The 9,675-nt window shown below is 40.3% G+C and overlaps 1 long non-coding RNA gene across 1 annotated transcript in view; it reads right to left on the reverse strand.

The window, feature by feature from the left end:
• The window catches only part of LOC140712023 (uncharacterized), an 83,469-nt gene extending 74,855 nt beyond the window's left edge, over positions 1-8,614 (reverse strand). Inside the window, exon 1 of the long non-coding RNA XR_012093420.1 lies at positions 8,394-8,614. This is a non-coding gene — a long non-coding RNA (uncharacterized lncRNA). The remainder of the gene's footprint in view (positions 1-8,393) is intronic.
• Between the last annotated feature and the right edge of the window lie 1,061 nt (positions 8,615-9,675).

Below are 9,675 nucleotides of genomic sequence, written 5' to 3' on the forward strand. Positions count from 1 at the left end.
CTACTGCTCAGCAAAAAAGATTCCTTTTAAAATACTACTGTTCATTAACAATGCACCTGATCACCCAAGAGCACTGATGGAGGTGTACAAGGGCATTAATGTTGTTAATGTTGTTTTATTATTATTATTATACTTTCTTTTCTTTTTTTTTTCTTTTTTTTTTTTTCTTTTTTTTTGAAGTGGAGTCTCTGTTGCCCAGGCTGGAGTGTAGTGGTGCAATCTCAGCTCACTGCAACCTCCCTCTCCTGGATACAAGTGATTCTCCTGTCTCAGCCTCCGGAGTAGCTGGGATTATAGGCACCCACCACCACACCCCACTACTTTTTGTATTTTTAGTAGAGATGGGGTTTCACCATGTTGGCCAGGATGGTCTCCATCTCCTGACCTTGTGATCTGCCCACCTCAGCCTCTCAAAGTGCTGGGATTACAGGTGTAAGCCATCATGCCAGGCCTTATTATTATACTTTAGGTTCTGGGATACATGTGCAGAATGTGCAGGTTTGTTACATAGGTATACATGTGCCATGGTGGTTTGCTGTACCCACTAACCCATCATCTACATTAGGTATTTCTCCTAATGTCATCCCTCTCCTTACCCCTATCCCCCAATAGGGCCTGGTGTGTGATGTTCCGCTCCCTATGTCCATGTGTTCTCACTGTTCAACTCCCACTTATGAGTGAGAACAGGCAGTGTTTGGTTTTCTGTTCCTGTGTTAGTTTGTTGAGAATGATGGCTTCCAGCTTCATCCATGTCCCTGCAAAGGACATGAACTCATTCTTTTTTATGGCTGCATAGTATTTCATAGTGTATATGTGCCACATTTTCTTTATCCAGTCTATTATTGATGGGCATTTGGGTGGGTTCCAAGTCTTTGCTATTGTGGATAGTGCTGCAATAAACATCATGTGCATGTGTTTTTATAGTAGAATGATTTATAATCCTTTGGGTATATATCCAGTAATGGGATTGCTAGGTCAAATGGTATTTCCAGTTCTAGATCCTTGAGGAATCGCCACACTGTCTTCCACAATGGTTGAACTAATTTACACTACCACAAACAGTGTAAAAGCATTCCTTTTCCTCCACATGCTCTCCAGCATCTGTTGTTTCCTCAGTTTTTAACAATCACCATTCTAACTGGCATGAGATGGTATGAGATGGTGGTTTTGATTTGCATTTCTCTAACAACCAGTGATAATGAGCTTTTTTTCATATTTGTTGGCTGCATAAATGTCTTCTTTTGAGAAGTGTCTGTTCATATCTTTTGCCCACTTTTTGATGGGGTTGTTTGTTTTTTTCTTGTAAATTTGTTTAAGTTCTTTGTAGATTCAGATATTAGCCCTTTGTCAGATGGATAGATTGCAAAAATTTTCTCCCAATCTGTAGGCTGCCTGTTCATTCTGATGATGGTTTCTTTTGCTGTGCAGAATCCCTTTAATTTAATTAGATCCCATTTGTCAATTTTGGCTTTTGTTGCAATTGCTTTTGGTGTTTTAGTCATGAAGTCTTCACCCATGCCTATGTCCTGAATGGTATTGCCTAGGTTTTCTTCTAGGGTTTTTATGGTTTTAGGTCTTATGTTTAAGTCTTTAATCCATCTTGAGTTAATTTTTGTATAAGGTGTAAGAAAGGGGTCCAATTTCAGTTTTCTGTATATGGCTAGCCAGTTTTCCCAATACCACTTATTAAATAGTGAATCCTTTGACCATTGCTTGTTTTTGTCAGGTTTCATTAAAGATCAGATGGTTGTACTTGTGTGATGTTATTTCTGAGGCCTCTGTTCTGTTCCATTGGTTTATATTTTGCTACCATTACCATGCTTTTTTGGTTACTATAACCTTGTAGTATAGTCTGAAGTCAGGTAGCGTGATGCCTCTAGCTTTGTTCTTTTTGCTTAGGATTGCCATGGCTATATGGGCTCTTTTTTGGCTCCATGTGAAAGAAGTAGTTTCTTCTAATTCTGTGAAGAAAGTCAATGGTAGCTTGATGGTAATAGTTTTGAACCTGTAAATTATTTTGGGCAGTATGACTAATTTCACGATATTGAGTCTTCCTATCCATGAGCATGGAATGTTTTTCCATTTGTTTCTGTCCTCTCTTTTTTCCTTCTGTAGTTGTCCTTGAAGAGGTCCTTCACATCCCTTGTAAGTTGGATTCCTAGGTATTTTATTATCTTTATAGCAATTGTGAATGGGAATTCACTCATGATTTGGCTCTTGGCTATTACTGATGTATTGTAATGCTTGTGATTTTTGCACATTGATTTTGTATCCTGAGACTTTGCTGAAGTTGCTTATCAGCTTAAGGAGTTTTGGGCTGAGATGATGGGGTTTTCTAAATATACAATCATGTCATCTGCAAACAGAGACACTTTAACTTCCTCTCTTCCTATTTGAATACACTTTATTTCTTTCTGTTGCCTGACTGTCCTGTCCAGAACTTCTAATACTATGTTGAATAGGAGTTGTGAGAGAGGGCATCCTTGTCTTGTGCCGGTTTTCAAAGGAAATGCTTCTGCCTTTTGCCCATTCAGTATGATATTGGCTGTGGGTTTGTCATAAATAGCTCTTATTATTTTGAGATATATTTCATCAATACCTAGTTTATTGAGAGTTTTTAGCATAAAGAGGTGTTGAGTTTTATCGAGGGCCTTTTCTGTATCGATTGAGATAATCATGTGGTTTTTGTCTTTGGTTCTGTTTATGTGATAAATTACATTTATTGATTTGCATATGTTGAACCAGCCTTGCATCCCAGGGATGAAGCCGACTTGATCGTGGTGAATAAGCTTTTTGCTGTGCTGCTGGATTTGGTTTGCCAGTATTTTATTGAGGATTTTTGCATCGCTGTTCATGAGGAATATTGGCCTGAATTTTGTTGTTGTTGTTGTGTCTCTGCCCGGTTTTGGTATCAGGATGATGCTGGCCACATAAAATGAGTTAGGGTGGAGTCCCTCTTTTTCTATTGTTTGGAATAGTTTCAGAAGGAATGGTAGCAGCTCTTCTTTGTACCTCTAGTATAATTCGGCTGTGAATCTATCTGGTCCTGGGCTTTTTTTGGTTGGTAGGCTACTAATTACTGCCTCAATTTCAGAACTCGTTATTGGTCTATTTAGGGATTCGACTTCTTCCTGGTTTAGTCTTTGGAGGGTGTATATGTCCAGGAACTTGTCCATTTATTCTAAATTTTCTAGTTTATTAGTGTAGAGGTGTTTATAGTATTCTCTGCTGGTAGTTTGTATTTCTGTGGGATCAGTGGTGATATCTCCTTTATCATTTTTTATTGTGTCCATTTGATTCTTCTCTTTTCCCTTCTTTATTAGTCTGGCTAGCAGTCTATCTGTTTTGTTAATCTTTTCAAAACACCAGCTCCTGGATTTATTGATTTTTTGAAGGGTCTTTTGTGTCTCTATCTTGTTCAGTTCTGCTCCAAACTTAATTATTTCTTGTCTTCTGCTAGCTTTTGGATTTGTTTGCTCTTGCTTCTCTAGTTCTTTTAATTGTGGTGTTAGGGTGTCAATTTTAGATGCTTCCTGCTTTCTCATGTGGGCATTTAGTGCTATAAATTTCCCTCTAATCAGTGCTTTAGCTGTGCCCCAGAGATTCTGGTACACTGTGTCTTTATTCTCATTGGTTTCAAAGAACTTATTTATTTCTGCCTTAATTTCATTATTTACCCAGTAGTCATTCAGGAGCAGGTTGTTCAGTTTCCATGTAGTTGTGCGGTTCTGAGTGAGTTTCTTAATCCTGAGTTCTAATTTGATTGCACTGTGGTCTGAGAGACTGTTTGTCATGATTTCCATTCTTTTGCATTTGCTGAGGAGTGTTTTACTTCCAATTATGTGGTCAATTTTACAGTAAGTGCAATGTGGTGCTGAGAAGAATGTATATTCTGTTAATTTGGGGTGGAGAGTTCTGTAGATGTCTATTAGGTCCACTTGGTCCAGAGCTGAGTTCAAGTCCTGAATATCATTGTTAATTTTTTGTCTCGTTGATCTGTCTAATATTGACAGTGGGGTGTTAAAGTCTCCCACTATTATTGTGTGGGAGTCTAAGTCTCTTTGTAGGTCTCCAAGAACTTGCTTTATGAATCTGGGTGCTCCTGTGTTGGGTGCATGTATATTTAGGACAGTTAGCTCTTCTTGTTGCATTGATCCCTTTACCATTATGTAATGCCCTTCTTTGTCTTTTTTGATCTTTGTTGATTTAAAGTCTGTTTTATTAGAGACTAGGACAGCAACCCCTGCTTTTTTTTTTTTTTTTTTTTTTCCATTTGCTTGGTAAATATTCCTCCATCCCTTTATTTTGAGTCTATGTGTGTCTTTGCACATGAGATGAGTCTCCTGAATACAACACACCAATGGGTCTTGACTCTTTATCCAATTTGCCAGTCTGTTATTTTAATTGGGTCATTTAGCCCATTTACATTTAAGGTTACTATTGTTATGTTTGAATTTGATCCTGTCATCATGATGCTAGCTAGTTATTTTGCACATTAGTTGATGTATTTTCTTCATAGTGTCATTGGTCTTTATATTTTGGTATGTTTTTGCAGTGGCTGGCACTGGTTTTTCCTTTCCATATTTAGTGCTTCCTTCAGGAGCTTTTGTAAGGCAGGCCTGGTGGTGACAAATCCCTCAGCATTTGCTTGTCTGTAAAGGATTTTATTTCTCCTTCACCTATGAAGCTTAGTTTGGCTGGATATGAAATTCTGAGTTGAAAATTATTTTCTTTAAAAATGTTGAATATGGGCCCTCACTCTCTTCTGGCTTGTAAGATTTCTGCAGAGAGATTTGCTGCTAGTCTGATGGGCTTCCCTTTGTAGGTAACCTGGCCTTTCTCTCTGGCTGCGCTTAACATTTTTCCTTTGTTTCAACCTTGGTGAATCTGACAATTATGTGACTTGGGGTTGTTCTTCTCGGGGAGCATCTTTGTGGTGATCTCTGTATTTCCTGAATTTGAAGGTTGGCCTGTCTTGCTAAGGTGGAGAAGTTCTCCTGGATAATATCCTGAAGTGTTTTCCAACTTGGTTCCATTCTCACCATCACTTTCAGGTACAACAACCAATCATAGGTTTGGTCTTTTCACATAGTCCCATATTTCTTGGAGGCTTTGTTCATTCCCTTTCATTCTTTTTTCTCTAATCTTGTCTTCTCACTTTATTTCATTAAGTTTATCTTCTATCTCTGATATCCTTTCTTTGGCTTGATTGATTCAGCTATTGTACTTGTGTATGCTTCATGAAGTTCTTGTGCTGTGTTTTCCACCTCCATCAGATCATTTATGTTCTTCTCTAAACTGGTTATGCTAATTAGAAATTCCTTTAACCTTTCATCAAGGTTCTTAGTTTCCTTGCATTAGGTTAGAACATGATCCTTTAGCTCAGAGGAGTTTGTTATTATCCACCTTCTGAAGCCTCCTTCTGTGAATTTGTCAAACTCATTCTTCTTCCAGTTTGTTCCCTTGCTGGCGAAGAATTGTGATCCTTTGAAAGAGAATAAGCATTTTGGAATTTTCAGCATTTTTGTGCTGGTTTTTCCTCATCTTTGTGGATTTATCTACCTTTGATCTTTGATGCTGATGACTTTTCAATGGGGTTTTTGCATGAGCATCCTTTTTTGTTAATGTTGATGTTATTGCTTTCTGTTTGTTTGTTTTTCTTCTAACAGTCTGCTGCTGATCTTCTAACTCTTCTGCAGGTCTGCTGGAATTTGCTGGAGGTCCACTCCCAACCCTGTTTGCCTAGGTATCACCAGCGGATGCTGGAGAACAGCAAAGATTGCTCCCTGTTCCTTCTCTGGAAGCTTTGTCCCAGAGGGGCACCCACTAGATACCAGCCAGAGCTCTCTTCTATGATGTGTCTGTTGACCCCTGCTGGGCGGTGTCTCACAGTCAGGAGGCACGGGGGTCAGCGACCCACTTGAGGAGGCAGTCTGTCCCTTAGCAGAGCTCAAGTGCTGTGCTGGGAGATCCACTATTCTCTTCAGAGCCGGCAGGCAGGAATGTTTAAGTCTGCTGATGCTGCGCCCACAGCCACCCCTTCCCCCAGGTGCTCTGTCCCAGGGACATGGGAGTTTTATCTATAAGCCTGTGACTGGGGCTGCTGCCTTTATTTCAGAGAGGCCCTGCCCAGAGAGGAGGAATCTAGAGAGGCAGTCTGGCTACAGCAGCTTTGCCAAGCTGCGGTGCGTTCTGCCCAGTCCAAACTTCCTAGCAGCTTTGTTTACACTGTGAGGGGAAAACCGTCTACTCAAACCTCAGTAATGGTGGAAGCCCCTCCCTCCACCAAGCTCAAGCATCCCAGGTTGACTTCAGACTACTATGCTGGCAGTGAGAATTTCAAGCCAGTGGATTTTAGCTTGCTGGGCTCTGTGGGGGTGGGACCCACTGAGCAAGACTGCTTGGCTCCCTGGCTTCAGCCTCCTTTACAGGGGAGTGAAAGGTTCTGTCTCACTGGGGTTCCAGATGCCACTGGGATACAAAAGAAAAACTCCTGCAGCTAGCTCAGTGTCTGCTCAAACAGCCACCCAGTTTTGTGCTTGAAACTCAGGGCTCTGGTGGTGTAGGCACCTGAGGGAATCTCCTGGTCTGAGGGTTGCAAAAACCATAGGAAAAACGTAGTATCTGAGCCAGAGAGCAACGTCCCTCACAGCACAGTCCCTCATGGCTTCCCTTGATGCCTTGTACTTCCTGGGTGAGGCGACACCCCACCCTGCTTCTGCTCGCCCTCTGTGGGCTGCACCCACTGTCTAACCAGTCCCAAATGAGCCGGGTACCTCAGTTGGAAATGCAGAAATCACCCACCTTCTCCATTGGTCTCACTGGGACCTGCTGACCGGAGCTGTTCCTATTCAGCCATCTTGCCAGATCCCCTAATGTTTTTATGCCTGCTAATAGAACACCCACTCTGCAGCCCATGGATCAAAGAGTAATTTAGACTTTCAAGTTTTATGATTTATAAAATGTATTTTGTAAATATCACTGCCACAAACAGTGATTCCCCTGATGGATCTGGGCAAAGTAAATTGAAAACACCTTCTAGAAAAGATTCGTAATTTTTGATGCCACTAAGAACATTCCTGATTCAGGGAAGAAGGTCAAAATAGCAACATTAACAGGAGTTTGGGAGAAGTAATTTGAGCCCTCCTAGATGACTTTGAGGGGTTCAGGGCTTCAGTGGAAGAAGTAACTGCAAATGAGGTGGAAATAGGAGACAACTAGAATAAGAAGTGGAGTCTGAAGATGGAACTGAATTGCTACAATCTCAGGATAAAACTCTAACAGATTAGGAGTTGCTTCTTATGGATGAGCAAAGAAAGCAGTTCCTTGAGATGGAAGCTACTCCTGGTGGAGATGCTGCGAACATTGTTGAAATGACAACAGAAGATTTAGAATATTCCATAAACTTAGTTGATAAAGCAGGAGCAGGTTTTGAGAGGATTTTCTCCAATTCTGAAAGAAGTTCTACTGTGGGTAAAATGTTATCCAATAGTATCTCATCCTACAGAGAAATCTTTAGCAAAAGGAAGAGTCAATCTATGTGGCAAACATCATTTTTGTCTTATTTTAAGAAATAGCCACAGCCACCCCAACCTTCAGCAACCACTATTCTGATCAGTCAGCCCTCATCAACGTGGAGGCAAGACCCTCCACCAGCAAAAAGATCACAACTCACTGAAGGCTCAGATGGTCATTAGCATTTTTTAGCAATAAAATATTTTTAAATTAAGACACATACTTTTTGGCCGGCAGTGGTGGCTCACAAGTGTAATCCCAGAACTTTGGGAGGCCGAGGCGGGCAGATCACCTGAGGTCAGAAGTTCAAGACCAGCCTGGCTAACATGGCAAAACCCCATCTCTACTGAAAATACAAAAATTAGCTGCACGTGGTGCCACACGCCTGTAATCCCAGCTACTCGGGAGGCTAAAGCAGGAGAATTGAACCTGGGAGGCAGAGGTTGCAGTGAGCCGAGATGGCACCATTACACTCCAGCCTGATCAACAGAGTAAGACTGTGTCTCAAAAAAAAAAAAGACATACTTTTTTTAGACATATGCTATACACTTAATAGACTACAATATAATATAAATGTAGCTTATATGTGCACTGGCAAACCAAAAACATTCATGTGACTCTATCACAATGCCTGCTTTATTGCTCTGATCCAGAACTAAACCCGCAATATCTCCGAGGTTGCCTGTATCACAGTTCACATTCTTCTTTTTTGTTTCCTTTTTATTGCTAGTTCGTTTCTTTACCATGGTCTTAACTGGCCAGCCCCAGTGGACTAAAGATGAATTCTATTAAAAAGCACACTGGGGAAGAAGGCAAAGGAATTTTGGCAAAATCACAAAATGGGGATAATAATACACCAATTGGAAGGGAATACTCACCCATCTTGTGGGGGTGCTGTGAGAATTAATTAATGTTTGTAAAGGCCTTTGAGTTCCATGGAGGGAAGGTGCCACCAGAGTGCTAAGCATTATTGTGAAGGGATTATGTGCACAAATACAATACCAGAAGCCAGGATATTACTAAAAATAAAGCAGAACTTTCTGTGAGGAAGGTAAGGAAGGAAATGCCTCCTTGAAAAAAAAGCTGAACCGTCTTTTAATACAAATGCTTAGGCTACCCGGTAATGGAACAGCAAATCTGAGATTCTATTGTAAGTAAAGGATTATGTTTTCTCGGCATTGTCAAGGTGCTGTGGAACAAAACAAAATGACTGCTTTACGCAAAAGAAGGTTAGAGTCTTTGAAAAAGAGATTAAGAGGATGTTTGGCTATTGCACTGTGTAGTCCATCCAGGAGGAAAAGGCAACAGTAAAGGCAAATGTTTGTTTGCATTTTGGGGGAAGGGGTTTTAAAAATGGGGAAAAAAGGGAACTGTTCCAAATTAAAATAATTGTTGATGGTTGCTCCCAATAAATCTAGTAATGAAGATTAAAGCTTGTTAGAATCCTACACACATTTTTTCATTTGCTTTTCTCTCTAAAAAGTACTTTATATCCTAGGTTTAAAGTAGCAGAAAAAATATATTCTTGCTTATGCATTTACAGAGAATGATCACATTAACATTGTTAAAAACAAAACAAAAACAAACCAAATACAAAACTCTACTTTGTCCATATTATAAGTAATGTATGTTGCATTTAAGGAATGGATTCTACCGTGTTTTTGAAATCCCCTTTAGGCATTTAGTTAACAAAACTTATAGCATAAATGGGAGCAAAATCCCTGATCTTCCTTTTCCTAACCCCTTTCTTTCTAGCCCTTTCCTCTCCCCAACCTCCTTATTTTATAACAAGGTCTGTGGAGTCTGAAGCAGATTAGCAAATAGATAAATCCTTTAATGTCATGGAATACTTTCCGCAGCATAAATGGGATTAATCTGCCAACCAGCAAACTCTACATTTCAAACACCTCAGCTGCATAATAAGCCATTTCCCCAACCCCCTAATTTATGGCAAGAGGGTCATTTGATTTTAATGTTTGCACTGGTTAGACTTTCTTTCTCCAATCTTCCCTCCCACAGCATCTCCAGCTCTCTCCATTTTCTATCTTTGAAAATGCTCCTTACATAGCCTTTAGAAAAGCATCAAAGGGTACAAACAATAACCTGTGCTTCACAGAGAAGCCAGAAGACAGAGAGGATGTGGAGCCTAAGTTGCCTTCC

Source organism: Chlorocebus sabaeus, chromosome 7 (assembly GCF_047675955.1).
Source record: "Chlorocebus sabaeus isolate Y175 chromosome 7, mChlSab1.0.hap1, whole genome shotgun sequence".
Taxonomy (NCBI): Eukaryota; Metazoa; Chordata; class Mammalia; order Primates; family Cercopithecidae; genus Chlorocebus; species Chlorocebus sabaeus.